Source organism: Euleptes europaea, chromosome 10, assembly GCF_029931775.1.
Source record: "Euleptes europaea isolate rEulEur1 chromosome 10, rEulEur1.hap1, whole genome shotgun sequence".
NCBI lineage: Eukaryota > Metazoa > Chordata > Lepidosauria > Squamata > Sphaerodactylidae > Euleptes > Euleptes europaea.
Genome location: NC_079321.1, coordinates 37,670,375 through 37,694,789, shown reverse-complemented (window position 1 = coordinate 37,694,789; position 24,415 = coordinate 37,670,375).

The window sequence follows — 24,415 nt, the reverse complement described above, 5'->3', positions numbered from 1 at the left end:
CCTGGCAGCAGCTCTCCAGGATCTCAGGTAGAAGTCTTTCACATCATCTACTGCCTGGTCCTTTTTGACTGGAGATGCCAAGGACTGGGACTTTCTGCATTCAGAGCAGAGGCTCTTCCACTGAGCCACAGCCCCCTTCCTGTCATCAGTTTACTCCCAAGACCTATCACAACAAAGCTTCCAGCCTCAAAGGAGCTGTATGGGAGATGGTAGCTGTATGGGAGATGGTAGAAGGCTGTCTCAGCTCAGGCATGGAAGACAGACTACCTTCTTCGACCCCAGCCATGTCCAAAAGACAAGCAAAAGAGAAAGAAAAATATGGCTACACCAAGAAATATGCCAGCAAACCAAAAAAAAGGGGGGGTGATGGCGTCTGTGAGAAGTATTAGTTTCCTCAGCAGCAAGTGAATACAGCAGAGACAGCACATATACAAAAGTGCTATTTTTTCACACTGATAAAGTGCTTCGCAACACACCTCCTTCTCACAACCCACAACCACTATACACATATAGTACAGATATATACACTTCTGGCACAGTTTACCAGCCAATGAACTGTTGGCTGCTTTGTGGCCAGGACTAACTTGCTCAGTCCAGTTCTGTCCAGAATTTCTGCTCACTCATTGAGCTATTATGTGACTCTAGCTATCACCTGGCTGTCACTTGGATCATTGCAATCTACCTGCTATGTGCAGTCTCAAATGTCAACAGGGGGAGATGCCAGGTTACATCTTTATTGTCATGTCAAGTCCCTATGCATTTCACTGATTAAGCTTCATCACTATAGTAAATACAACTAGTAGAAGAACCACACCATAAAAAATTACACTGTTGAAATTAATATTAATTTAAAAGACAGGATAAAATAAGCTAAAGAAAGGACACATATTAATCAGCATATTAATCAGCATATAGAATAAGATAAACAATCTATACATTAGACATAATGGAAGACATTACAAATATATAAATATATAAAACAAATACTGTTTTTATTATCATGGGTCCATGTTCTTTCTCAGTAAAGTGTTGTACTGAAGGGGCACCAACTATTCTGATGTTCATAGGAGCCCCGTGGCGCAAAGTGGAAAGCTGCAGTACTGCAGTCCAAGCTCTGTTCACGAACGGAGTTGGATCCCGACAGAAGTTGGTTTTAGGTAGCTGGCTCAAGGGTGACTCAGCCTTCCATCCTTCCGAGGTCGGTCAAATGAGTACCCAGATTGCTGGGGGTAAAGGGAAGATGACTGGGGAAGGCACTGGCAAACCACCCCGTAAAACAAAGTCTGCCTAGTAAACGTTGGGATGTGACATCACCCCATGGGTCAGGAATGACCCGGTGCTTGCACAGGGGACCTTTATGTTTACCTATGTTCAAGTATTTGTATCTTTAATTTTCTAGAGATCTTCCCTGTATATACTTTATTGCAAGAACATCTGATGGCACAAACAATTGTATAATTGTTTAAAATATATTCTTTTGTTGTCAAATAAGTTAATGAAATTTTTCATATTTTGAGTTGTTACCGCATTTACAATGTTGCTTTTGTGACTAAAGGCACACTGTTGTATCACTAACAGTGCCATCCCAAGAATGCTTTTCTGAGGGTAAGCCCCATTGAATAGACCTGAGCAGGATTCCAAGTAGACCTGCTTAAGATTGCACTTAAGAGTCCTTGATGGCCACATTCTAAGGCCTGACTTTTCCCTGAGACAGCCTGAGTCCAGTTAAGGTGAGCTAGGGGACTTCCGGTGGTGCTGCTGGGGAGAGCACTCCATTTCCCCAGGTTGTCCTGGGAGAAATCCAAGTTTGCGTTATTTCTGGGGTACATAGATACCCCAATCCGACCCTTGCAAGTGGGTTGGAAAGCAGGAACTCCCTGCAGCCCGCAAACGCGGTTTGACCTCCTAGGTACTCTGAGGGGGCTTTTTAAGCCCCTCGGAGTCCTGGACGCCGGTCCTGCGAGGGCACTAGGGAAGGACATCGCCAAAACGCAACTTAGGCATCAAGCTCCACCCTCCACCACCTTAATACCAACATAAGGACTACATAAAGAAAAGAACCTCACCTCTTGACACCCAAGTGAGTACAAAAGAACTCTTCGTCTACTTACTGGAAACTTGAACAGACGGGGGGCTGATAAGAATATTTCTGGGACCCCCATTCCTCCTTAATCCGAACTGAAAAAGTTTGATCTGAGTTAGCCATCGGGATTAGCGACAGGAGCCTTATCAATCCGATCAGCCTAAACCATAATAAAGAGTCGGAAGGATACCTTTTGATTGACAAGAACTATCACCAATGGGTCCAAGGGAAGGGGAGGGTGATTTTTCTTCCTGATTTTCTGGCGAAGAATATCCTGCCACGTTTGCAGTAAGGGAGCGCCTGGAACGGAAGACCCTCTATAACAACCTATCTATCATCGGAACTAAAATAACAGGAAGTAGTTGTAGGACCGATTACGCGTCGCACTCGAGTTACTTGGAAATCATTCCTGAAGGAACAACCATCGAGAAGAGGCGGTAGAAGGTCCACGGCACTAGCAACTTCCTGTATACTTCCTGATCAGCCCGACCTAGAGCGACCGAAAAAAACTCACTGGTATTTCAAAACTTTAAAACGCAATTCTAGAGCCAATTTCGACTCTTTTCAACCCGAAAAAATTATAAGGCTGATGTTTGAATTATTATCTTTTAATTAGAACTTTAAAGGCCCTGTCTGTGGACATGTATTCTACCAGCTTCTTTTGGCTTAATACATAGCCCTGCTCCTATGAAATCAAAGGGAATTTTACAGAATTCAAACATGGAAAAAAAAATACAGGACATGCTTGCTAAACATTCTGAGGCGACAATTAAACAATTAAAACAGATTTCAACACAGATGGCTCAACTGATTTCAATGATGACGACTCTTGACCAATCATCACAGGTAGGCAATCAGAAGTTGGATCTGGTTATAGAAGACATAAAAGTCTTGAAAATTCAAACGATGACCACAAATACAGACATACAAGCAATGGACTCTTCTGCCCAAAAAGTCATGGAAGAATACAAGGATACAAAGAAGAAGACAGAAGTTCAAGAAAGCAACCAGCCGGCGATAAAGATATCAGACATACAAGAAATAGACTTTTCATTTAAAAAAGTCATGGAACGACGTGAGGATATAAGGAAGAAGAGAGCAGGTCAAGGAATACAGATTGAAGCCACGATGGAGATGAAGCCCAGAAAGAGTTATTTTTGGATACGTATCCTGTTTGAGGAAATGAGAGAGAACAAAGAAATCCTGTTCCCATACCTGACTGGCCTATTTCAGTTACAGAAGGAAGTATTAGACCATGGTTAAAGGATTGATTTAAACATGATTGCTGGATCCAAAGGCTTTGATAGTGTGGACGGGTGGCATGGCTATTAATGATGTAGTGGAATTAAGATTAAGACATCATTTTGGGAATAAAGGGCTAGAAATTCTTGAGAAAAAAGATTGGATTGTTAAAATGTTTGAAGTGGCAGAAATGGCAAAACTCACAGCTATTCTAAATGAAGAAAATGACGTTCGGTTTCTGGGGGAATGGGGGGCGTGGATGCATTATTGTGAATATGAGTTAAAATTGGGAAGAATGGAAGAATATTTTCTAATCTGATCCAGAGGATTATTTTTGGTTTTTTTTATAATGAATAAGCATAATTATATTTACTAACAGATTATGGTTTTTTTTATACAGGATATTGATAGTTTATTAAGATTAGATTAACTACGACGAGATGAACTTTTTATTAAGAGGAAGATAGAGGTGAAGGGGAAGTCAAAATTTTCCATTTCTTTTTTTTCTTTTTTTTCTTTATTATATGTTATGGAACTATAACAACTTTAGGTTAGAATTGAAATTTTATATTGTCATAGATGTTGTTTAATGCAATGGAAATTTTTTAGTATAAAATCCAATAAAATCTATATATATAAAAAAAAAAAGGTGACTGAGCTAGGAATTACCTTACTTACTCTATTGACTCTATTATCTTTTGTTTCTGTGAATTCATGACAAAAGTTGGTCCCTATCCCAAGATGGGGTCAGAGAAGGAACTATGAATCAAAATTCCTATAGGAAACACATTCTGCATCCCAGGCACTATTTTAATCATGCCCAGAAATATTTTTCATTCTTCCCCCCTCCCCTTGAGCATATCCGATACCATATCATTATTTGTTTTGTCTAAACTTTCTAGTTTTCAAAAGAGGTTTGCACCATGGAGGATTGTTGTACAAGATGCATGGCTCCAAACCTACCTCAAGTATGTCAATCTAGCCACACAGTTCTTGGGATCCAGGCCCATATAGAGGATACAATATGTTAGTTCACCTGCCATTGGACAGGACCCTTCAAAAACCTATGATTTTCTGCAAAAGAAGTGGAAATGAAAAAGACTTCCCTTCAACAACATAAGTTCCTGTTCAGTGAGTCAGCTATAATATGACAGAATCTTGCTTCTGAATGACCATTGACATCCATCTCTAATGAGACAGCATTTTGAGAGCATGCTCTACTGAGAATAGAACAATGATACATTTTAATGCTGAGAGTTGTCATTGTGTGACCTATAGCTAATTATTTTTTCTATGCTTCACTTAGGTCACTAATTTACACCATCAGGCTGGTTATTTTCAGAGCCTCTAAACTGATCATGATGCTTTATTATCCAAGCACTATTTTTTTAAAAACAGTTTTTAAATATTAACGTGTATACATCACGTTGCAGATGTTGAGGCAATTTGCCCTGTGCAGATGTTAATATACTCTAGCACTGTTGGCATATAACAATGGCAATGGCAATTAAAGCATTGTCTTTACTAAGTTACGATTATAGGCTTCTCCCAAAATGTTCTCAAAAACAGAAGCAATACTGAATTTATAAATACAAAATAGTATAACATGTCTGAACGAAGTTTGTAGTGATATTCATGTTAGCAAAATGTCCACCATTGTAATTCGCAAAGAGAAGAGTTAAAATATTGACCACTGCACTGAATCTCTTTGTGCCCTGCAGGATCCTTCACTTACAGTGGAACCCTAGACAGAGTTATAAACTTCCAAACCCATTAGTCTTTGAAGGGTGTAACTCTGCTTAGCCTAGTGTGAGATGTGGAGAGCAGATTTTTCCATTACAGGTGTATCACTTAATTTTTCCCTATCATAAGAATTAATGGCAACCATTCACTCTTATGATATACAAACCATGAACGTAGGGGTCATGGGCACTCCTTAGAAACCATTAGGCACTCCTTAGAAACCATGACTCCAAACCAGGATCAAACTGTGGTTTCAAATCCTGATTTGTAGGACAAGTACAAGGTCCCATTTTGGATGAAGTGTTGCAGAAAGTAACTAAGAGGAGAGAGGAAGAATGATCAAGTTTAAAGCTCCTTTCAGTTTTATTCATGGTAATCCAAAACATATTTTGGCATTCCATCTCTATTAATTGTGTGTGTGTGTGTGTGTGTGTGTGTGTGTGTGTGTGTGTGTGTGTATGTGTGTAAAGTGCCATCAAGGCACAGCAGACTTATGGTGACCCCATAGGGTTTTTAAGACAAGTGATTAAGCAGAGGTGCTTTGCCATTGTTTTCTGCAAAGTCTTCCTTGGTGGTCTCCCATCCAAGTACTGATCCTGCTTAGCTTCCAAGATTTGACAAGATTGGGCTGTACTATACCATTCCACATCCCAATTCATTGATCAGATCACAGCAAATATCAATATTTTTCAGTGCTAGAATATTTAGTTCCTGTGGCTGGTTTTTGTTGATTTCTGTACGGAAGCAGGATGCAGCTGCCAAGTAAACCCTTTGTGTGTATTTGTGGTATAGTAGTGGATATATTAATAATTGTTCATATTATGCAATGCCATATTAGTATTCCAGAACTCACCCATTACATTTTTACTATCTTGAGAGCTTTGAAACAAACTGCTGTTCAAAAATATTTAACTCCATGATTTAAAAATAGCATTTATTGCAAAGATATTTTAATAATATCTAAATGGGAAATGTAAACCAAAAAGGGGGGAAATTCAAGGATAATAAATTTCAAATAGGCAATTTGTATCACTGAAAATTGTTCTTATGTTCAAATTGCTTTCACACAATAATTATAACTTAATCATATAATTGCTTAGCCAAGATTATAATGCAAATATGATCTTAATATCTTCTAAATAAAAGCCAGAATGCAGGCACAATAAATTCTTTTGTTGCAATGATTTCCATGGGAAAGAGTTAAGCATATGCTCTTGTGCTTAACTCTTGTGTTAAAATAAATTCAACATACTTTAAATTGGCTCCTGTGATTTTATTTATATACAGCTGATTTGTTTTCCATAGGATACAAATAGCTATATCCTAGTACATTTTGCTAGTATCTCTGAAAGACTGAAAAAGCACAGTTAGCAAATGCTAGCAAAATTGAAAACTGGATAACTGAAATGGGCTACAACTGAATATATACATCAATAACAAGGCAACTGAATGGCAAAGTAAGATGGTAATCACAAAGTCTCTCTTAGGGAGTGAGGAAAGAAAAAAGAATTCATTTAACCTACCAGTCAGGGCATGTGTGGCTTGCTAGACATACAATGGACTTGAGATAAAAAGGATGGCCATGGTAAATGGATACTGAGGCAAAGATTTTTTTTTTTTTTTGCAGGCTAATTATAGAACATGTCACCTTTACAGTTGAAACACCACTAACTGTCCCAAAGAAAAGTGCATGCACCAAAAGTGACATTGCTGCGTTGCCAAGAATGCAAGCCTAGGCCTCCATTTGTTGCCAGTAAGTCCCCCCGACACCAACTGACTAGTGCTGAGAGCAGGACCCCTGGGCAGAGGATGCCCCACCCCTGTGGGTCCTGGGGTCCCTAGCTGAGGATGGGGAAGAAGGAGTGGCATGCAGGAAGTGCAAAAAAAGATAGGGAGAGAAGGAAAGCCAGAGTGAAAGAATGGAGTAAATAAAAATCGAACAAAAGGAGAGGAGGGTGAGAAGGAAGCATAGAAAGGGAGAAAGCCAGAGGAAGAGAAGTATAGAAGGGGAAATGGCAGACACAGGGACAACTGAGAAAGTTAGATAGAAGGGAAGGAAGGAAGCAGGGAAAGTGGATAAACTGAGGAAGCTGATAGCAGGCCGAAACAAGGAGCTAGAATGGGTAGGAGGGCCAGCATGGGGGATGAGATTTCTCCTTTATAATCAATCATATAAACTAAAAAAGTCAGCTTAACCAGTACTTCATGACTTAAACTTTTTTGCTTCTTGACATGAGCAGTTAATAATCCATTTTTACATGCATTTAGGGTTGCCAGCCTTCAGGTACTAGCTGGAGATCTCCTAATACAGCTGATCTCCATCCGATAGAGATCTGTTCACCTAGAGAAAATGGTCGCTTTGGCAATTGGACCCTAAGGCATTGAAGTCTCTCCCCTCTCCAAACCCCGCCCTCCTCAGGCTCCACCCTAAAAACCTCCCACTGGTGGTGAAAAGGGACCTGACAACCCTACATATATTACTTTTTTTTTAAGGTTTGTGAGCCATCTCATGAACCTTTATGGATTTAGAGTAGTAGGAGGAATGTAACATATATAAAAAGAAAGGAAAATGTTTGACCACTAGACTATTCAAAATGTATTAAGAAGGCATACTTCTAAAATGTCCTTTTATTCTAAACAAAAACCTATAAAAGTTTGCACAAAGTACATTATACCAAGAAAATTATATTTTATTGTGAAATATTGATGCCAACATGGGAAGAGCATTATGCTCATCTAGCAACAACTTTATTAGTGGTCCCCAGCCCAAGTAGTATCCAACTGTCCTCAGCCAGGGCCAAAGCTTTTTCAGCTCTGGCTCCAGCCTGGTGGAGCTTAGCTCAATTCCACAGGGCCTGTCAGACAGAGATGTTCCACCAAGCCTATGGTTGAGGGCAGTGACGGTTCATTAAGGCTGACCTCCCTGCTACATCTTTACATCTGCCTGCTTCTGCCTTTTCCACCTGGCTGCAACGTACCAGTATTAATGGTGCCATTGGATTTCTGGTCTTAATTTGTTAAATTGTGAGGATTTAATACAGGTTTTAATTAAATTTTAGTGATATATTTGTACTTCATATTTTAATTAAATGTTATCGTGCTCAGATGTAAGCTGCCCTCGGCCTGACCTTGGATGGGAAAAGCACCACCAAAGTGCTACAGTGCTTGCTCTATGTCCGCATGGCAGGGAATCCCATGCTGTGTGCCTTACCTAATGAGTTCTGGAGTGCCCTGGCTGGGGTTTTTGTAGGGCTGGGGAGCAGCAGTTGGGTGCTGCTGAGGGGATTTGGCTGCCAAAGGGGAGGGAGATGTTTGGTTGCACGCATAGTTGCATCCTGCACTCCTCTAGGCCTTTTTGGGTCTGGTTGCATCAGAGGGGGGCACTCCAGTTTTTTGGCTTGCATGGGTGCCTATGGGCTATGCCATGTTTTTGATGGTGCAACTTTCTACCACTGACAAGGAATTACTGGGCTGAAATGGCTTAGGGAGCCAACTACCTCCTACTATGCCTCTTCCGCCTGCCCACTTTCATGCCAGTGGAGGGAACTATGCCGCTGGCCCACTAATGGGCAGCCACCACAGGACTGCAGTGGAGGCTGAGAGTGGCAGAATGGTGCTGGGGTGCTGTGCCAGCATAACTCTGACTTATGCTGGTGTATCACTGAAATACACCTACGTAGTGGCTAGTCAGTTCCCTGAGCCCTTTGCCCCTATTTGTTTGTTTGGACTGTTTGTTTCCTATTATTTTAAAAAGAAAAACATGTTAAACTTGCAGGGCAAATGTGAAAGAAGGTTATTGTATATTGAGATTCTGGGAGCAATCCTTAGCAGGTCTATTTAGAAGTAAGGCCCATTTTATTCAATGGTGGTATCAGACTTTGATATTTATCCACCTGTGAATTTGTTCTTAGAATTCCCTAATACTTTCTTATGAAGAACAGTGTTGTACTTGGCGGCGGCAGCAGCAAGAAAAGGGAGATAAGATATGTTGACCAAGGATATCATTATTTGGTACAAGTTTCAAAAGTTACTGAAAAAAAATAGTAGCAGAGATGTTGCAGGTCTTCTCTTGTGAGGATTGGGGAAAATGAGCTCAAAGGATTTATTCCAGTGAATGAACAGCATGATAAAAGAGGGAACAGGGGAAATCTGCTCATCCCCACACAAGTTTGTGGATTTTAAAGAAAGCCCACAGAGACTGTTGTATTTATATAGCTAGAGTTTGGGTGATAGGTAGCCTATTTAAATCACATAAATGAGCTCTACACAAATGTTTATAGAATGGATCTAATATGTTCCATTTTATTAAATAAACTAGACAGAAATGTTGGTTTCACCATGATTCATGAAGCCTATTGACCTTTCAAGGCAGTGAAAAAAACCCTTTATACTCAAGGTTTTGAACACTTTGTGCCTACAAAAAAAAAATGTGCACCAAGATGAAAACTTACTGTCATTTAGGCACTGGGCCAAAACAGGCTGTTTATTAAAGTTCATTTCATCCTTTTTAGCTGGTTGCATACAGTTTTTATGATTCTCGAGTTTTTATAAGTACTGTATTTAACTTCTGCCTATGCGGTTTATGATCCCTTGTGGGGCTTTTATCAACAATTCTGTGGCTTGATTTTATTGTGTTTATGATTTTATATTTTATACTCTTGTTTTGTTTTTTACTTAGTTAGCTGCCTCAAGCAGGCCTCTGCATACCTACACATTTCCTAAATAAATAACAGATAAGTAAAATTCAGAAACATATTGAAGTTATATATATAAAGCTGTTTTATTTTATATTGACCCTTCTTGCCCAGTAGTGCCCATATAGCAGTGGATTTCCAATATCTTAAGTAAAGGTCTTTCCCAGAAGTACAATCCAACACAATTCCAGGAGTTCAACCTTCTCGATGACAAAAACAAGATTTGCTACTGCACCCTTCATATTATTTAAATATATTAATTTCATATATTTTCTAAATTACATTATGCTTCTTCCTAAGAACAAAACCTACAGGGCTTGCTATGGACCTGTGGCATTATATGGGCACCAAGCTGTTTTATTAATTATTTTATTGACAGACTTTTTTGGAATCAAATTTATTTTATGTATATATGTATTGGATTTTAGTTGATGTTAGCCACTCTAATCCTGGCTTCAGCTGGGACAGAGAGCAGGATAGAAATGCAAATAATAAATAACATTGAGGTGTGACCTGGAGTTCTCTCAAAATTACAACTAATCTCTAGACCACAGTTCCTCTGGAGGAAATGGCAGCTTCAGAAGGTGAAATTTTTGGTATCACATCCCCGCTGAGTTCCATCCATTCCTCAACTTCCATCCTCACCAGGTTCCAGGATTTCCTAATCTAGAGTTGACAACCCTAATGACATCATATCCCTTCTGAGCTTCTTCCTCTCCCCAAACTCTGTTCTTCCCCAATACTGGCCTCAAATCTCCAGACATATTCCAAGCTGGAGTGGGCAACCCTATCAGGCCTCTCCTCCTCAGCATATTTCTAACTTATTATCAAGATTTTTGTTGTTGTTTTTTGTTTGTTTTTTTGTTTTGCAACTCTCTGGGCTAGTAAAAACAAACAAACAAACCACACCCCAATCCTAAACTGTCAAATTTTGTGCCCAATAGAAAATATGGCGTTAGTATAGGAGATAACGAGCACAGTTGAAAGGCTTGCTTTTAGATATTCAAAATCAGCTTACAAAAAAAGCATGATGGGATGATGACATAGGAATTTGATAGCCAGCAGGCTGAGAGAAAAACATCTGCTTGTTTTATTTATAATGCAGTTTTGAAGATAGTTGCCAGGTGGGTTTTTTAGGAAGCTGATAAAAAAATCCAATAAATAAAATTATCACTCCAGAGGTGCGACGTGAAACCATTACTGATGAATACAGGTTCGGTGAAAGAAATTTGAAAGTCATTTTGTTCAGAAACCCTCCCAAAGGAAACTGTATTCCAATAAAATTTAGTACATCACATATCTACAAATTGTGTTAATGTCAATTTTGATACATATAATTTTTCATAATGAGAATGACCAAAGTACTGCAAAGCACCTGAAATGATCTAAACCACTATGGCTTGCAGATCACATCAAGAAGCAGAGACCTAAGTATCAAAGGTTGTTCGGTCATCCAAATCTGTGCTTTATTTTGATATGCTGCAAATTTAATCCCATTATCCCACAACACAGCATGTTGCACTGTATGGAACTTCAGATGAATAAACAAGGAAGAATCCTCACACAAGCTTCTGTGTAGTTTCAGTTTTTGTTATGGTTTCAGAACGTTATATGCTTTTGCCCTTGAACAATTGTTTTCTTATTGTTTATAAGTAAAGGTAAAGGTCCCCTGTGCAAGCACCAGGTCATTCCTGACCCATGGGGTGATGTCACATCCCGACGTTTACTAGGCAGACTTTGTTTTATGGGGTGGTTTGCCAGTGCCTTCCCTAGTCGTCTTCCCTTTACCCCCAGCAAGCTGGGTACTCATTTTGCCAACCTCGGAAGGATGGAAGGCTGAGTCAACCTTGAGCCGGCTACCTGAAACCAACTTCCGTCGGGATCGAACTCAGTTTGTGAGCAGAGCTTGGACTGCGGTACTGCAGCTTACCACTCTGTGCCACGGGGCTCCTATTGTTTATAAATATGATTAACAAATGATCACAATATCATCAACCTGAAACAGCTGTTTCGTATTGAGAAATATTTAATTACACTGCATAGAAGTAAGAAGACAACTCTTCTTGTATTATTAGTTTAGCAAGAAATCTCTTCCCTCATTTTAGTGACTACTATTATAGAAGGGAGGTGGCTGAATGGGACATAACTTAACAAAGTGGTACTGGGATTACAAAAACACTCTAACATATCCAAGCCTGGCCAATTAAGGAAGAAACAATCCCATTAATGGAATATTCTTCGCAATGCAAGGCATTTTCCGTGTTATTGAAGGTACTGAGGAATTGACAGATATAATTACATTTAGCCATATGATTCAAATGAATAAAGCCCCATGACTGCAGTACAAGGTGTCTCATAAAGAGTGTAGTTGTTAAAAACAAATTGGCCTGCCAGCAAGAGTAATTGAATTTAGGACTTTTCTTACTAATGTGGAATAGCTAATGAGAAAATGTGTGCTCCACATCCCAAGGTGATGAGTCCCGCCCCTCTTGAAAGCTGCAGTCAGTTTGTCTGAGGTGCATTTTTATTTTATTTTACAAATAGAGTATTTCTGACTTCTTTTTTCATCAAGTACTTTCCTGATAACAAGACAGATAAAATTTTGTATGCAATAGAAAGAATACTTGAGCTAATTAAGCTCTTCATTTTGCAAACACCCAGCAAGATACAAACAATTCCTGGAATCTGAAGGCATCACTGATATGTATTAATCTGTACTGGCCACAAATGTCTGATTTTTTGCTGCTATATAAATAAGGCATAGATGAGGAATAGAAATATTCTTTTCCTCCACATTGCCTGTTATGTGAAGATGAGACTGCCTTTGAAGACATCTTGGAAGCTTCATTTGGGGGGAAATGTGGCAGCTAGACTCCTGTCTGGTGTCAGCCGCTTGGAACACAGAACCCCAGCGCTGCATCAACTGGGCCTAATTCAAAATGCTTAGGGTTGCCAACCTCCAGGTACTAGCTGGCGATCTCCTGCTATAACAACTGATCTCCAGCTGATAGAGATCAGTTCACCTGGTGAAAATGGCCACTTTGGCAACTGGACTCTATGGCATTGAAGTCCTTCCCCTCCCCAAACTCTGCCTTCCTCAGGCTCCACCCCAAAAACCTCCCACTGGTGGTGAAGAGGGACCTGGCAACCCTTAAAATGCTGGTTATTGCCTTTAAAGCCTTTCACTGCCAGGGGCCCACAGACTTATTGAACCACATCTTCTGGTATGCTCCCTCATACCAGTTATATTCCGAAGCCTTCTCCTTGTGTTAGGATTGTCCATTTGACATTAGCTAGGTTACTTTTTTCTGGTGGGTCCTGTCCTCAGGAATGTCTTAATAGAGTGGGTACAGAGAGCACCTTCACTAGCGGCATTTAGCAAGGAGTGAAAGGCAGTTGTGTTCCACAGGGCATTTTGTAGGTGGTAAACTGATTGGCAGTACTTTTGATCCATGTATTTTTAATTAGTGCAATGCTTTTGTTTTGTTAATGGAGTCATGTTTTTGTGTCCTTTCAACTTGGTGCCGTGTTAGCTACTTTGAGTCTAAAGAAATAAGTTGGAATATAAATATTTTAAATCAAAGCAAATTATTTTATAGAAGATTAGTTATCCCAGACAGAAAGTCTGTGACTTCATGGTGATTCATGGATTCCCTCCTTGAGTTCTCTAACTGAGAATCCTCACCATCCTTCTATATACCAGACAAGACTACTAGGCCTGTTCACAAGTTACAGTGAAAGCACATACAAACCATGTATAGTGTACACTGGATTTTCTGTATTTTTCTTTTCTTTTTCAAAAAAATTATCCCATCTGTCTGCCCTCACAAGGGCCACCAAAGTGGGACTGGAACAACCATAGAACAGTGCCTCCAAATCCCAGTCCAGAAAGATAGTCCAGAAGGATAACGTGATAGATGGTAATGAAAGCCTCTGAAAGGTCCAGGAGAATTAACAGAGTCACACTCCCTCTGTCCATCTCCTGGTCAAGTCATCCTCCAGGGTGTTTCAGACCCGTAATCAGGCCTTAACCCAGATTGGAAGGGAGCTAAACGATTTATATATGCATTGAGTAATACTCATGCTACATTCAATGCATGTACAGTTGAATATTTAAAATAAATCCTGCATTTATCCAGTTACTGATTCCCAGTTTCATATGTAAAATGAACATGTTGCATATACATGAAGGTTGTAGGTGTGTTCATTGAAACATCTGAACAGTGCTAGTATGTTGAAGGAATGCATATTCCTCTTCATCAGAGATAGGAAGGGATATAGGTCCCAAAAAAGAGCATACAAATTAACTAGCAATGAAATCCTAAGAACACTTTCCTGATAGTAAGCCCCACTTAAATAGACTTGAGTTAGATTCTGTCCTGCTTAGGATTGCTCTCTAAATCAAGTAAAACCAACCATAGCTGACAAAATCTGGTGAGTTCATTGTGGAACTGTAATTCCATTGGCAGCATGGCTTTCAAGAAATCAACAGGTGTGTGTGTAGATAACCTGTTCCTAAGGCTGGACTGTTAAACATGCTTACAAAACATTTGCTTAAAAGCAAAAACCAAAAAGAGACTGGCATTGTAGTACAGGTGAGAACAACCATTCCCACCTAGGCTTCCCACTTACCTACACTGGGCAGGAAATTAGCAGCCCTCAGCCTAAATTTCCAGCCCCTGAGGAACTGAGAAGGAGAAAAAAATGTTCTTAACATAGTGACACACTAGGAGTTCCCCAATCTCTGTGGTAGGAACCATAGAGACTAGGGAGCAACCTAGAGTGTCACCTAGAAGTAAAAGTTCATCCTTCCCAAACTCTACTCTCCCCAGACACACATACACCCAATCTCCTGGCATTTGCCAAGGAAGTGTTGTGAACCCCATTTGCTTTTGCCAAATAACAGACTCTCTTCCATTTTTGTCCCTTTCAGGGATAATAGACTGAGAAAGAAAATTAGAAAGTATGCAATTTAGAAAGTATATCCCCCTCCATTTAAACTTTTAAAAACAGTGGCAGATCAAGGCTGACCCTGCTTAACTTTTGAGCATTGGGCTAGCATTGGCCTCTCTACTCAGGCAAAAAAAAAAGTGATTTGCTCTCAAGATGTTTTTGTTACTTTCTTGGAAGAATGTGCTCGTTTAAGGTTGTTGTGCTAATAATCTATATATTTTTAAACATTATGCAAACTGAAAATTAAAAAAAAATGGGCTGCATACAGGTTGCAATGCAAATGAAACAAACTCCTATGTGTATATAGAAGAGGTTAGAGAGGAAATAAGGAACTCCATTTCCCAAGGCATTTAAGCTGCAACTGAAGTAGCTTTGCCCTCTGCTACAATAGAGGTGACAGTGTTATAGTCTGAGGACTATCATTCATTTTGTCAGTTGAGCAATCCTAGTACATTGTTCCTTTGAATCTCAAATGCTCTACTAAAAAAACAGTTGCTTTTAAAAAATTTTTTTTCCAAAGGGGATATTTCTACTGCTGAATACCTTTTGTCCAGATAAGGGTTTGGAACTGATAGGAAGTACATTTTGTTTTCTTTTGACATCATTTTGTAAAGGTTATGGATTATCTTATAGTCTGCCCTTTAAAAAAAAACTTTAATATTTTATTACAATCTGCAATGAAGTATTTATATAGTCCATTCCAGGTGTTTCTTTTGTTGCAGTTTCTGAAGATGGGCTGTTAAATGTTATACGCATCAAAGCTTTAGATGTAGCTTTGACCACTGTCCAAAAGACAACAGCCAAAAGCGTGTGTTAATTTTTGGCCCAATAAAACAGTGTTTTACCTGGTCACAGCAATTAATTAATTAATTAATTGGTTAATTAAAATATTTATAACCCATTTTGGTTAATTGGTTAATTAAAGTATTTATAAACCCAGACCCAAAGCAGCTTACAGCATGTAAAATAATATATAAATAGACCAGTGAACACCAAACAAGCAAAAGAAAAGAACTGCATCTCAGACCAGCCCTGGGTTCATTGGCTGCCTTGATTGAAGACACAGGCTGCAAGCCACAGGGCCAAGAACTAGGGTTGCCAACCACCAGGTACTATCTGGAGATCTCCTGCTATTACAACTGATCTCCAGCCGATCGAGATCAGTTCACCTGGAGGAACTGGCCATTTTGAAGTCCCTCCCCTCCCCAGGCTCCTCCCCAAAAACCTCCTGCTGGTGGCAAAGAAAGACCTGGCAACCCTACCAAGAACCCTTCGGCGCATACCCACAGGCTCGCACCTCTGGCCGTGCCCAAGCTTTATAACGTACCAGAGACAGGAAAGGAGAAAGCAATCCTCAGCAAATATGTTCCTCTTCTTTCCCCTTCCTCCCATGTTGTTAGGGTTGCCAACCTCCAGGTAGTAGCTGGAGATCTCCTGCTATTACAACTGATCTCCAGCCAATACAGATCAGTTACCCTGGAGAAAATGGCCGATTTGGCTATTGGACTCTATGGCATTGAAGTCCCTCCCTTCCCCAAACCCCACCCTCCTTAGACTCCACCTCAAAAACCGCCTGCCGGTGGCAAAGAGGGACCTTGCAACCCTACATGTTGTGTTGAAATTCAGTCTACAGCTGGCAATGTATATGGTTTGGGATTCAAAAGCAAATTTAGTGACACCTGGTCACTGCTTCCCTTACAATTGGCACCTACTTTAAGAGACATAGGTCTGACTTACATGTTGCATTATTAATGTCAATCGTGTAGTCATTGCAGAAAAATGATGGATACTTATAGGGCACTATTGTACTCTGTAGAATAACTGAAAGGACCAAGAGTGTCCGCTACCACCACCTCAGCCCAGGAGAAACTGACCCAATAAAAATATCAGAAAATGAATTTACCAACTGAGAGTATGGAGATTTGTATTCTTTCCAATTTAAGGGTGTCAGCTCTGTTTTAGTTGCAGAAGCAAAAACAGATGTAAATGGGGTTTATTGGGCCTCTCTTTCTCCAAGTACAGACTAGGATTAGGTAGCATTCCTCTAAATGCCAGTTGCTGCTGGATATACAGTGAAGTAGATTGGTTGCATGACTGCCCTTGCTTGTGAGCCCCTGAGTAATCTAGCTGGATACTTCTGGAAACAGAACACAAGATTAAATGCTGCTCTTGCAGGAGGTTTTTATAGAGCACCAAAATAGGTATGAATTTATCTGTACCATTGCAAATGTCAAAAAGACATTGCAAGTTACTTATTTCCAAGGTGCAAGTTACATAAATTGACTCTGTTTTACTGATAAGGAGGGGAGATGTTTGATTATGTATCTGACTGTGTGTCTGCAGCTTCTATTAGCAGCAAGTTAGCAGTGTTCTTCATGATAAACATATTCTTCTCTTTCCATTACATTAATATGTGCTGTCTACTTTCAGCCTTTTAGAAAGATGCAGAGGGCTCTATTTACAGGTGTCCTTGTACAAGACATCTCTTAAGGAATGGCTTCAGTTTTTGAATACTGCTACAAAATTAAAATAATCTTCTTTGCAAAGTAAAACAGTGGGAACTAGAAGAATGCTTAACTGCAATAAATCTAGTCATATTTTTAACCAACATCCAAATTCACAATGGTTTTAAAATGTAAACAGGTATGAAGAATGTGGGCCAATTATTAGATAGATAGATAGATAGATAGATAGATAGATAGATAGATAGATAGATAGATAGATAGATAGATAGTTTATTTGCGGCCCTTGGCCAGATAAAACAAGATCAATTATTTACCATAACTGCCTCACATTCATTTTTGTTTTGTGATTGGTCTATACATTATATCAATTTTCCGGATTGGGGGGGAATCGCCGTGGCCCCACGACTGATCGCAGGCCGGCTTAAAGCTGCCGGGGGGCAGGGAAACCGCCCACCACCACCTGGCAAGCGGCACCCCTTGTGTAAGAGGGGATGCTGAACACGACGCTGGCGAGCTCCCCGTCATAGGAGCGGTCATTGCTGCAGAAGCGGCGATGATTGCTCGGACGGGTGAGCCGAGAAGCGGGCACCATTAACAGCCGTTTCAAACAGCCGGGAAGAGCAGTGGTTATTGGACAAAACACGGCGGCCATCTCAGTTCTGAAAGATTCCATTTCATCCTTGACAGTGTGACAGGACAAATTGGAGGCTAAACTTCAGAAACATTCAAAAGATAAGTTATTACATTTTATTTTGCATTTTCTGGAAAGTATTCAAGGCAATTCACATAGGATTATTGCATTTTATATTCACAACAACCTTTGAGACAGGCTAGACTGAGAGAGACAGTGACTTATCCCCAGCTAGATCTGACTGCCAATCTCCAGGTGGTAGCAGGAAATCTCCTGCTATTACAACTGATCTCCAGCCAATAGAGAGAAAATGGCTGCTTTGGCAATTGGATATGGCACTGAAGTCCCTCCCCTCCCCAAACCCCACCCTCCTCAGGCTCCGCCCCAAAAATCTCCCACTGGTGGCGAAGAGGAGCCTGGCAACCCTATGGATAGCCCAGGCTAGCCTGATTTACTCAGATCTCAGAAGCTAGGCAGGGTTGGCCCTGGTTAGTATTTGGATGGGAGACCACCAAGAAATACCAGGGTTGCTACGCAAAGGCTGGCAATGGCAAGCCACCTCTGAATGTCTCTAGCCTTGAAAACCCTACAGAGTTACCATAGGTTGCTGCAACTTGACTGCAAAAAAAGAAAAAAAAAGCCACTGAGTTTCCTCGGATTTGAACATATGGATATATCCACAATCCTGAACACTTGGTAATTTGATTAGAATTTGTTAGACGATTGATTTATCAATAGAAACATCTATCCACAGTGGATATCAGGGACATTTTTCATAACTGTTAAGACTGTGGAAACTGCTTTTTAGCCCCTGAAGTTCTTTGGTCATGGTTAATTGGATTGTTCAATTTGTTCATCATATGTAGAAGTCACTGAGACCACAATCACATGTGCATTATAAACCACAAGCAACTGTAAATCAGTCTTCCTGCATGGACACCAGCCAGTTTGAAAATCCTGTACAAATATATATTTCCTTTCTATTTTTTTACATGCCATGAGTCCTGATATACATTCATAACTTTTAAAAGAACTTCAGTTAGAATGGCTTTTTCACATGGGTTTACCAACTGTGGGTGAATGGCTGAAAAATCACTTTAAGTGGCATGTGAGAATCCAGCATTGTTTACTATTTCCAAAGAAGCCAACAAATTATTTTTGATTGGTAGGTATTTATTTATGGACGAGGTGAAGGGATTCCATCACAAGATTAAACGGTAGTTTAAATGAAGAAAAAATGAGGATGGAATTACCTTTCATCATGTTCTTTTGAGCACTGTAGTATAAAGATATGTGTGTGTGTCACATAAGTATTATTATTACTGTTATTTAATTAGGGAGTGTGGTGATGGACCTGACCGGATATGTAAGAATGAAACATATTCATTACATAATAACCTGACAAACTACAAAAGAGAAGAGGCAGAATTTGTGACATAGCTAGGGAGGTGAAAGCTTTGATAATAATGTACTTGGATGTGTGGCTATCTAGTTTAAATTCTAAACTGACTTTTAAATTTGGTCAAGAGAAACAAACAAACATTAGAGTGTATTGTATCCAAAGTGGGTGCATGGTCTGAAATGTGCTGAAATCCAATACCATTTGTAAAATGAATGAAACACAAATACATCCTACTAGCTTCACAGAGAGCAAGATCAGGGAAATTTTGTTGTCAAAATTGCCATAGAGGCAAAAAAAGCATTAAAAGAATTCAAAAACTAAAAAAGGGGGAATTGCCCTGTTGCACAAAGTGAGGCTGCACCACCAAAAAAGCCATGGCGCAGCTTGAGGGTGCATTCCCAGGGTGAAAGGGGTTAGGAAGTTGCCCAAAGGCAACTCTGCCCCCAGGAATGCCCCCCCCCCCATGCTGGTGCAGGCTTTTCCTTCTGGGAAATCCCTGCAGGCATGGCTGCACTGGCGGCTGGGGCCAGCAGCTCCTGGATGCAGGCATGTTTGCCCCCGCACTGATGTAGGTACCACCTTATTCCATGATAAGGTGGCACCCATGCCGGCGTGGGGTCACACCGGCTCCTGAGGAGCTTGCCTCCCCCTTCAGGAATGGGCTGAAAAACCACAAAACACAGGAAACAAGCCCATGTGCAAATAATTAGGTCTGAAATTCAAAACAGCATTTGTCAAAACCTTAGATCATAGCAATATAATATAGCATTAAAAATGAAACCATAAAATAAAGCATTGTGATAAAATCAGAAGAGCATCAATTCTCATAAAAACTAGACTGGAATTATTAAAGGTTAAAAACTAAAATGCTGTCATATAAAATGTCATGATATTTATAACTGCAAATTATTTGTTTCAGAATCATTTTGTCAGTGAACAATCTAATCTAAAACTAAATTAGTTCTGAGTACTATTTTCATCTGATAAAGAAAGTGAAAGAACACAGCATGTTAAAATGTTGTACTTGTAATGCTTACCTAAATTTAAATTAAGGATGCTACCAAATTTTGCAATCCTATTGTTTTGACTCAACCCCCCCTTTTTTTTTTCATTTATTCCTTGTAGGAACTGAATCTGTGAAACTTTATTTTCATGGCAGTTTGTTTTCTAAAACCAAAATTTTCCCATTAAGTTTACACATTTTAACTTAATTTGTTTATCAATTAAGTATAAATGGCTTGCCAGATAAATGGTGTATAATTGCTTTAAAATGTTGTACATAAAACAAATAAATCTGAAACACCAGCAGCAAAAATGGACAAGACCAAACAAAAAATTCACACAAGATTGCATAAAACAAAATGGAAGAAAGGGGAATGTTTGCCTATCATAAAGGGGGAAAACAAGATAATGCATATTGAACTACAAATATTGATGACTGCACAGCAATTAGCAATTATAAGCTTTTCTGACACAGTACATTTATTGTTAATTTTATTTTTGACATTTAATTATCATTGTCAATAATATATATATTATATCTAAAATTGATTTTGAAGAATTACTGAAGGCAAATCAAGAGACAAGTTGGAATACTGTAGTCAACAGAACGTATGGTCAAATAGCAAAAAATGTTAACCACAAGAGAGCTTTTGAGCCCTCTTAATAATAGGATTCTAACAGCCCATTCCTGATGTGAAAGGACCAAAGACCTTAGGAGCCCAGGAAGGGGCTGCGCCAGCATTTGTGCCCCCTGCACCGGTGCCCATGCCACTTACGCTGCCTAGGGTGGCACAGATCTGGACGCCATCCTCCCAGTGCTGCCACAACAGTGCCACCCAGGGATGCCGGCTGGGCCTTCCACTTGTGTCCCACCAGTGCAAAGTCCCATGCCTGCATCCTGGAGGCCGTTCCCAGGGCAGGGAGGCAGAGCTGCCAATAGGCAGCTTTCTGACCCCTTTCACCCTGGGTACACAAACTAAAAGAAAGCCTCTCAGTGGCCAGGGAATGGCTTTGGAGGTGCCACGGCAGCACCTTGGCCACACCATCCCCAGCTGCTGAAGGCGCAGGAATGGGCTGTAAATATTCTTTCTGCTTATCTTGACTGTCCAGTGTTGGGTAACCATGTTTCTCACTATGGCTTGGAATGGCTTGTTTTGTTTTTACATTTATACTTCATGATGCTTTTATGATTTTATGGTATTGTTCTTAATTGTTACCAGCCTTGGGCTTTTGGAAAGTCAGCATATAAATTTCCTAAATAAATACATATTTAAAGGTGTGCGTACCAAGAAAAAAATTATAATTTCATAGTCGGCATTTTTGGGGGGGATTTCCCCCCCTCAATAATTGCTGATGTTCAAGTAGAACAGGATTCAAATCTGTGTAGTTTTTTGGGTTACAGTGCTTCAGGATTATTACTTTCAATGGAGAATCTATTTGAGGGTCTGGGGCAGCTATTTATAAAGATAATGGCACCAATAGAACAGAGTCCTCCCTCTAATCTAGTGATCTCCCCAAATTTAAAGTAAATTGGACCAAAGGGTTTTCATTTTACTGGCCTATGTAGTTGGCGCTTCTCAGTGTAGGTGTATTTCTGTCCACTAATTCCTATTGGGGGGAAATGGTGCCACCCTCTGACATTTAAAAACAACACCTTTCATATCATTTTTCTGCTCTTACAATGACTGACTGACAATAGTTTTTGAGTGTTTTTGTTAACCTTTCTACTGACTATGGGGTATTCTTCACGGAGATTTGCTGCTGTTTCAATGCTGATTTGCGTCGGAGTCAAATTTTGGTTATTCACTGCAGATCCGTGTTTCCCCCCCCCCTGAGCAAAATAAGCCGGGTTAAAAGAGAGGCAATCCAAACCACTTTTGAGACGATCTTTCCTGTGGAAGCGTGTTTTGTTGCGCGGATGCCCATGAAAAAATGTTTGCTTCGCTCCCCGGGACGTCTCCTTTCTCCTCCCCCAAGAACGGTATTGGCTGGGTAGTTTCGTGCTCGGACAAGAATACCGCCCCTTTGGCTGGCTGCCTGCCTGCCTAGAATCCTGGCACTTCTCTCCCTCCGTCCACGCATGCCTTCCCCGCCCCTCACCCGGGATGGGCCTTGGAGCTGAGCCCACACCTCCAAGCCCAGGGGGATGTCGGACGGACGGCTCCAGGGGGAGACCGGTGGGGCCACGCCATGTGCTCCTCGCGCGCTGGGGGTGGTGGTGGTGGCAGCTCAGTCTAGGGCAGCTGGACCCATGGGGGGATGTTCAAGGGAAGGGGCTGTTGGCCCCTCTGCCCCAGAGGGGAGGTTTTTTTTTGAGAAATCGGATGGGAAAAATGTGCATCCTGAGAGTGGAAAACCCAAGGCGAAACTCCCTCCCATCACTCTTCTGAAGAGGGGCTGCCAGCCTGCTCTTATCCCCCTCCTCTCTCTCGATGGACTGTGGCCGGATCATGGCCTGCGCGCAATCCAGGGGCCTTCTTTCCTCTCCCCCCCACCCGCCATGCACACTGGCTGGATCGGGGCTGGCGCACAAGCTAGGAGCCCTCCTGTCTCTCACGATGCAATGTGACTGGATCATGGCCAGCGTGCAATCCAGGGGCTTTCTTTCCTCTCCCCCCGCCTGCCATGCACACTGGCTGGATCGGGGCTGGTGTGCAAGCTAGGAGCCCTCCTGTCTCTCACGATGCAATGTGGCCGGATCATGGCCAGCGTGCAATCCAGGGGCTTTCTTTCCTCTCCCCCCGCCTGCCATGCACACTGGCTGGATCGGGGCTGGTGTGCAAGCTAGGAGCCCTCCTGTCTCTCACGATGCAATGTGGCCGGATCATGGCCGGCGCGCAAGCCAGGGGCCTTCTTTCCTCTCCCCCCCACCCATTCCCACTTTCAGCTAACCACTTCTCTGGGCACATGGATTCCCTGCCCCCCCAATCCTGTCTATCATTAAAGGGCAATGGGTTCCACACCTATAGAAAAGAGAGGGAAGTTTTGAAGAAAGCGCTGCCTTGCCCCCCCCCCCCCAATTTGGAATCTGACTGTTCCCAAAGCAGAACAGAGCGAGGGTGGAAGAAAAATGGAGGAGACCAGAAGGACTGGTGCTTGTTTTCACCAGCGCTGGGGCTGGTGAACCGCACGAGGTAATCTGCTGGGCGGAGTTGGGGCAGAGCTGGGGGCAGGCATAAACAATGAGCCTGTTGGAAGGGGAGGCCTCCTGCAAAAGGGACAGACCAAACCGTTGTCAAATACAGCTTACTTTGTTCCCATGAAAAATCAAAACTACAGATAATTGACGGGGATAAATCGCAGCCATGAAAAAAACATTTAAATTGTGGTTTTTTTTTAGTCCGTGGCAAAACAGAAGCAAAATCTACTGTGAAAAATGCCCCTATGTGTTTGTCATCCTTCCTTGCTGTGGTCAGTTCTTTGTTTCCTTTCACAGAGTGAGGAAAGAAAGAATTTCAGGGTGGCTGGAGTGGCTGTTTTTTAACCAAGTGACTCCAAAATTGCGGGGGAGCTAGTGTTGCCTGTCCACTAAAGAATGCTCGAGTTTCAAGTTAATTTGACCAAGTAGTCTAGTGCTATGGTCCCCTGAACAAGGAGACCCCAGCCATCCTACTTGCAAAGAAAAAAAGGCTCTGCCCCCACAAAGGAAGGAGAGAAGGAGAATGGCAGCTCTCTGAAGCTTGTCTCCAAAGGTGACTGGTTGGAAGTGCTCTCTGCTCTTCTCGTGCAAGGATATGATTGAAAGGGAGAAATGCCATTACCCCGGAAATCAGTAGAATCAAAGAAAAATGTGAGCACATGCTGCAATTGCTGGTAAGCACTTAAACTAAAAAAAAAAAAAAAAAATTGTTAAAGGTAGGGTTGTTTGTAATTCCTAAGAATCCCAGATTTGTATTCCCAGGAAATCACTACAACAAGCCGAACCAGCAGTTTCCATGTATATCTTTGGCCCCAAAATGTCCTTTTAGAGTTTAGTTTCAATGTGTTTACTTTTAGCCAGTTTACTACTGCCAGCAGCTATTCAGGACCTCTACCATATCATCAGGAGATTTGGATGAGGATATATAGAGCTGAGTATTGTCAGTATATTGATGACAACCAGCCCCAAAACTACAAATGATTTGTCCTAATCGCTTTACATAGAGATTGAAAAGAATAGGGGATAGAATTGTACCCTGTGGAACCCCACAAGATAGGTCT